This window comes from Uranotaenia lowii, chromosome 2 (genome assembly GCF_029784155.1).
Source record: "Uranotaenia lowii strain MFRU-FL chromosome 2, ASM2978415v1, whole genome shotgun sequence".
NCBI classification, from domain to species: domain Eukaryota; kingdom Metazoa; phylum Arthropoda; class Insecta; order Diptera; family Culicidae; genus Uranotaenia; species Uranotaenia lowii.
The window spans coordinates 321,767,158-321,773,910 of NC_073692.1; positions in this window are offsets into that span (position 1 = coordinate 321,767,158).

The following is a 6,753-nucleotide window of genomic DNA, read 5'->3' on the forward strand; positions in this document are numbered from 1 at the left end:
TTTCTGGACCACAACGTTTTTATTTAACTTAAAAAAAATTTTATGTAATTTTTGTGGCTGTTTGAAGTAAAAACTACGATTTTTCACGAAAATATCCGCCATTTTTTATCTGTAAAATCTCCCCAAATTAAAAAAAAAGAAAAACGTTGGGGTCCGGTATTTTATATGTAGAAAATATGTTCCAAATTTGAAAAGAATCGGATAAGTAGTTTTCAAATGACGATGTCCACGGACTTTAAAAATGTGCTTTCGAGAAAAACGCGTTTGAAGTTTCTGCTCTTGCTTTCTTGCAGTATTAGATAGGAGGAGATAAAGGCCTATAATTTCTGCAGTTTTGCTTCAATGACTTGAAAATTTGACACAACATTCTTGAAATGTTTTACAATAAGAAAATAAAAAAATCGATTTTTTGAAAGTGTTAGACCCTACCACCCCCCCGCTCCCTTGATAACTTAAATTTTGGGCTGAATAGAATTCTCTAGGAACTCTGACGAGAGCTGATTAAGCTTCTATGAAACCGTTTAAAGAGAATTCTGGTTGCTTGGGAGTGTCTTAAAAAGCGTTTACTGCCTTTCCTGAAGAAACATGAATTGTCTACTTGTCTATGCTATTTTGGTCAGATTTGGCATCCTGCCTTTATGAAAACAGGTCATGGAGTAGTATGTCGCTAACAACATTCAGGTTGTGTCCAAGGATAATAACCCTTCCAACACACCAGAACTTCCCCCAATCGAAAAATATTGGGCGATAGCTAAGCAGAACCATAAAGAGACCCTAAAAACGACAAGCAATTCACAGAAAACTGACGTTCTGCGGCGAAGGAAGTGGATAAGGTGACTGTACTAAATCTGATGGCAGGCGTCAAACGAAAGGCTTGCTAATTTGGACTAGGTCAACCGGAATCTTAACTGAGCATTTTATCCATCTTGTATACATCTTAAACTTAAAAATGAAAGATAGTTCGACTTTATTAATAGACAAATATTTTTAATCGATTTACACACAATTTAGTCTGACCACTTTTTGATCCGAACACCCTTTATTCAGATTCCCCCACCATGATGAAATTTCCACGGAGAAATCCGGGGGAATCGAAATAAAAACAGTTCTAGAAGGTTTTAGAAACGAATTCGGCTGGAATTTCATCTTTCAACCATTTCTCATCGATTCTATCATGCTTCTTAGGTCACGTTTTTGATTTATTGACCAAATTTAACTTTTTCACGGTTCTTTCCAAGAGAACTGCAAGTGAGTTTTTAGGCCGGAACAAATTTGAAATACTGTTTTGCCCTCGGAGCTGAAACATCAGAGCACTTTGGAAGATCAGGTTTACAAAAATCGGAAAAGTGATTGTCACCAATATATTTTTTTATATATTAGGTACCTACGTTTCAGTGCTTTTCTTTTCGGAATCGCACAAAAAACGATTTTTGTACGGCACAGAGAACATTCATCATTGCTTAAATGCGCGGCCATTGGGTCCTTCACGGTATATCGTATGTATTGTATATATGGAATGTAGACACTTTGATTAAGAGAAGTACCAGAATATTTTAATCATAGGGTTAACACGATGATGTAGTTGTTATGAAATTTTTTCTACATCACATAGGAAACTACCTTAAATCTTCGATTTTTGTCGATTGCGAAGAATTTCCAGTAATTTCTTAGGTTAAAGGAACGAAAATTCGTGATAAAACAATTGATTTCTGTATTATGGAACATATGGAATAAAGAGCTTTAGAATCTTTTCAAAACTCGTTTAAAAACATATGCGAGAAACAAATATTTATCAAATTTAATATTTTGCTATTAAAAACTTGAAACTTGTCAAGAAAATTTAGATATTTCCGAAAGGTACCTAAGAATGGTATAAAAATGATCTTGGAAAAAAATTCAAAATATCTTATTTAGAAATCAAGCTTTCCAGCTATAAATCAAGCTTTCCAAAACATATAGTTATGTGTGACTTTGGAGTTCAGAAAAAGAAGATATCGCATGGAAAAGGAATGGAAGAAAATCGAAATTTCAAAGTTCTTGGAGGCGTTTTTTTTATATGTCAAACCGTTGACCCTGGCTCCTGAAATCAATTACCCGTCTCTTAAAAATCCCAAATGCAAATTTCTATCTCAATCCAATTGCAATGTATTTTAGCGTTAATATAGTAAAAACAGTAAAGACCCTGAATTTGATACCTGGAATCGATTGGTTCCTCAAAACACCCGTGTGCTAATTTAAATAAAGGTAAATTTCTCCATGGATTTGTCGTTCGATATCATGGTTATTTTTTTTTCTCTTACCACCAATAATCTCTTACGGGCGAGGCCGGATTATTTTCTTGTATTTATACTTCAAGGGACTTCACAATTTTATGGTTTCTTGGCCGAAGCCTTCTTCTTATTCTATTTACTCATAAAACATAGACATTTTTATTCTTGTGGTTTTTTGTCCTAAGATTCTTAATCTGTTTAGCGTTAAGTTAACTTAACTTAAGGCTAACTTTTTCAATAGGAGGGTGAGGAAATTGGAGCTCTCATCATTTGACTGTAAATCATACCAGCTAGCTGAGCTAACTATCTCCTCTAATTCAGATACAGATTTCAGAAATTTCGAAATTCAGATTTCAGATTCTCTTGAGAGTTAGTGGCGTAATGAAAGACATCCTGTTCAGATTGAACTCAAAAGTAACACTAACTATATTTTCATTCAATTTTGAAATTTCAATATATCAGCCTTTATGTAGCTATTGATTTGTTTGTTTCAATATTGGGTAATGTAGGCATGAACAAACTCTTTGATATTGATAGAATCGAGCGTCTGGTATCGCTATAAGAAAAAAAAATCACAAGACTCACCGCAGTCAGCTAAAAAAGTTGGTATCCGTCCAAGATTTTTTTTTAAGGCCAGATTCCTTCATTTAACTTTGGGGAAGCTTTTGCCCAAAACTTGTTTGGAAATTGAGCAAACCTTGTATCGCTTGTATCCAATCCACGTCACAAAAAACCACTATCGAGAAAAATTCATATTTGAACTGTACCTCGCTCTCTTCCGGTTTCTTTTCGGGTTCACTTTGTGTAAAACAATCCTATTTCACCTTAACCACAATTTTCACTGCACTGACTAAAGGGCTAAAGGTTAGGTTTAGAGGTAAATTACTTTTTAAAATTTCAAATTTTCTCAGCTTCGCGAAATGCGGTTTGTTTTTCTTTGACGCGCACGAGGTGACTGAACAGGTACGCATTCAAGGGGGGAACTTTTGAATGGATATTGAATGAGTGATTTTTTTTTATAATGTTAAAATCGTAAGAGTACTGAAGAAAACTACAAGTTTAATATTCACGTTACAAAATTACCTTACAATAATTAAACGAGAGAAACAGTTGAACAAAATGTAGTGCCAATTTTTTTTTAAATTGTTAACGAGAAAAGCAAATTCAAGAAAATGAACGTCAACAATATTTTGGAAGATATGTTCGGGAAAATACTGAAATACTTAACCTTAATGTACTCTATGCATGAAATTTAAAATTGTGAATAAGAAGCATGATAAATTGTAAGATTTGAAAAATAAATAAAGAATATGATAACGAGAAGTTACTAAATCTAAAACTCTGAAGCAGCAAATTTATTCGCCTAATGTGAAGTGGCAAATTTTGAAATCACAAATAACAGTTGAATTTTATTTGAAGAGACGTTTTATGCTTTAATAAAATTTTAAATAAGCACTGGTTATGCAGTCGTCAACAATTTTGGTGCTCCAACATGTAGTATCAAACTCCCTTCCACAATGAGTGTCTACACGGCGGAACTGCTTGCTATCAGGAAGGCAGTTTCTATCATCTCTGATCTGCCAGCAGGTAAATATGTGATTATCACTGATAGTATGAGTTGTCTTTCTAGCCTTCAAAACAACAAAATGAGTCCATCGAACCCCGTTGCATGGTACGATATTAAAAAGATGACTACAATGGCTCAACAACAAGGTTCTGAAATTCATTTTCTTTGGGTACCATCACATCGAGGAATCCAGATGAATGAATGGGCTGATCAAGAAGCAAAACTGGCCTGCAGACATGGTTTGCCGGACGATTACACGTTCACTGTGCATGATGTCTCCTTCCCAACTGTTCAACACGCTAGACAACGGTGGCAAAGTGCATGGAACGCTGGAGCCAAAGGCCGTTTCTGCCATAGTATCCTTACCAGCGTTACAAGTCATCCATGGTTCCATCAACTGCAACTCGATAGGAGAGAAATAGTTATTTTGTCAAAACTCATAAGCAACCATTCACGGTTACCTGCACATTTGTTTAGGAATAGGATAATCCCCAGTGATGTTTGCAACTGTGGCGCGATAAACGCAGACCCTGATCACTTCCTGTTTGCTTGTTCGAACTTCAGTGCGAAAAGAAATGCTCTATGGAGGATTCTTGTGAACAAAGGCGTTGTTCCTGATACACAAATTTTGTTGAAGAAACGTGATATTGAAATTTATAAAACAGTAGCAAAATTTTTCGTAGAATGTAAAATAGATTTGTAATTTTCTCTGCTTCCAATACCCACTTGGCCAGCTATGTAACAGAGGTTAAGCCAAATAGATGTAGGAAATAAAAAAAAAAAAAAAAAAAAAAAATTTAAATAAACTTATTTCTGAAATTTTCATCCCTCGGATAATTCATTCCTCTAAAATAAACTTGATTTTTATTAAACGTTCAGCGTGCTTGTATTTTGTTATAGCCCGGAAGATTTCGTATCATTTTAAATAAATTTCTGACACGTCTTATGCTATTTTCTTATAAAAATTGCAACCCCTAGCGGGACAAACAAATAAAAAATGGCAACGCTGGTTGCTGAAAACCAAAACAACCCCCCTTTGTTTGTTGGTATTCGTGAGATTCACGATTTCATTCAAAACTTTTGACAGCTCTCTCGCATTCTTTCGCAGTGTTTTCACAAAGCGCATAGTAGTGTGCATGACATCGTCGAGTGACTCTCTCCAGTTTGCGGATTGATTCGATTCGGTCGCACGCTAGAAACTATTAAACCATATATGTTTCAAAAATAACCATTTTTGACCTTTTCCCGGGAAATGTCATTTTATGAGTTCTTCATGAGAACCCATAAAATGACTTTTCGGGGAGAAGTAGAAATATGGTTATTTTTTATCCGTAAGAAAGATTACCGTAGAAATTGAAAAATGATTATTTTTCAACCGCAAGAGCTGTTTTATGCAATTTGTAAAATTGATAACAATTGTCGAAGGAATTAAGAAAAACAAGAGTCATCAGGATAGTAATTTTATTTCTTATACATTATGATAATACTTATAAACTATGGCCCATTATAATAGTTTGATAGCCTTTTAATTAAAGCAAAACAGTAGCCGAATCACCTGGTAGCAAAAGTAAAATTCCCCCACGAGTGCTACCGGGATGGGTGGAAACGAGCTCTTGCGGAATGGCCAATCCATTATTCACTAGTCTGCTATCCTTAACGGGGTGAGGGTGGAGTCTGGCGAATAATCTTTGACTCACTGGTGAAGGTTTCCATACATTCCGACCCGTTCCAGCTCCTTCCGGATGGTGTGAAACACAATTCCTGTTGTACTTCCATTAGCTGTGGCTGGTAACGATGGACCGGTGAGTAAGTCCTCGTCCTATTGAATGTTGTTGGTGTATCTGCCGTGCCTAAACCGGCGTCATCACCGGATACCGATCCTGAATTTTTTTTTTGTTTATAATGTTGGGATCGACAAATAATTGGAAGATATATATCACTTACCTTTCTCCATCTCCTACAAATCCGAAGTTTCCACGATTTCCAGAACCGATTTTTCTGGAAACTGGATGCTGTTCCGCGGAAGAAAAAAATTTGCTTTATGGTCGTCCGACTGCAATTACCGCTTTCAAAATGGCGATATCAAATTATTCAACCATTTTCTGGTTAATACTCGAAAACTGCCAAAATGGTTAAAATTCTTTCTAGAAAAATTGTTGCAAAATAACCATATTGACGGTTCTGAAGTAAATATCATAAAATGGTTATTTAAGAACCATAAATGGTTATAACAAAATGAGGGTGCGGGCTCTGTTTGAATGTTTTTTTTTTGCTGCTTTTGGCAGGGGCTTTAGCATTTCTCACCACACATTCTCTCCTTTTTTCTCTGTACAGACTGTATCATCTCCAATCCAATCTATCCAGTCTTGTGCGTGTTACTCGGGGTGCAGCATTTCTAGAATTGACAATCCGGAATTTTCGGTCCGCGGCAGGTTTCCCTTTTCGCAGAATCGGTCTCTGAATTTAGTAAATGGATAGCGTTTTTGAGTGACTTAAATTGGTTAGTGTTTTGGGTCTTGGGAAGTGTTCTATTTGGGAAGAAGTAGTGCATTTTCGGGAAGAAAATTGTGCAACCTGTGCTGGAAAAGTGAATTTTGGGGAACCTATTACGATTCAGCTATTTTCCAAGAGGAGGGTTGAAAAAAATCCAGAAAAAATATCTTTTGTGATTACGGTCAGTGGTTTTGGGGTTTTATCATCAAGTTTATTCAAAGTGTCTACGGATTATTGAAGAATCACAACGAGGGTATCTGTGGCAACCGGTTCTTCATTGGAAAAAGCGAGCAGTAAAGTATCCCCGGAACCTGGAAAAGATTGACGACCAGCAAATAAGGCGTTTTCTGATAAAGGTAACTTTCTGTTAATGTATTGAGCAAGCATTGATACTAATAATGGATTATTTCTTTTAGGTAAAAT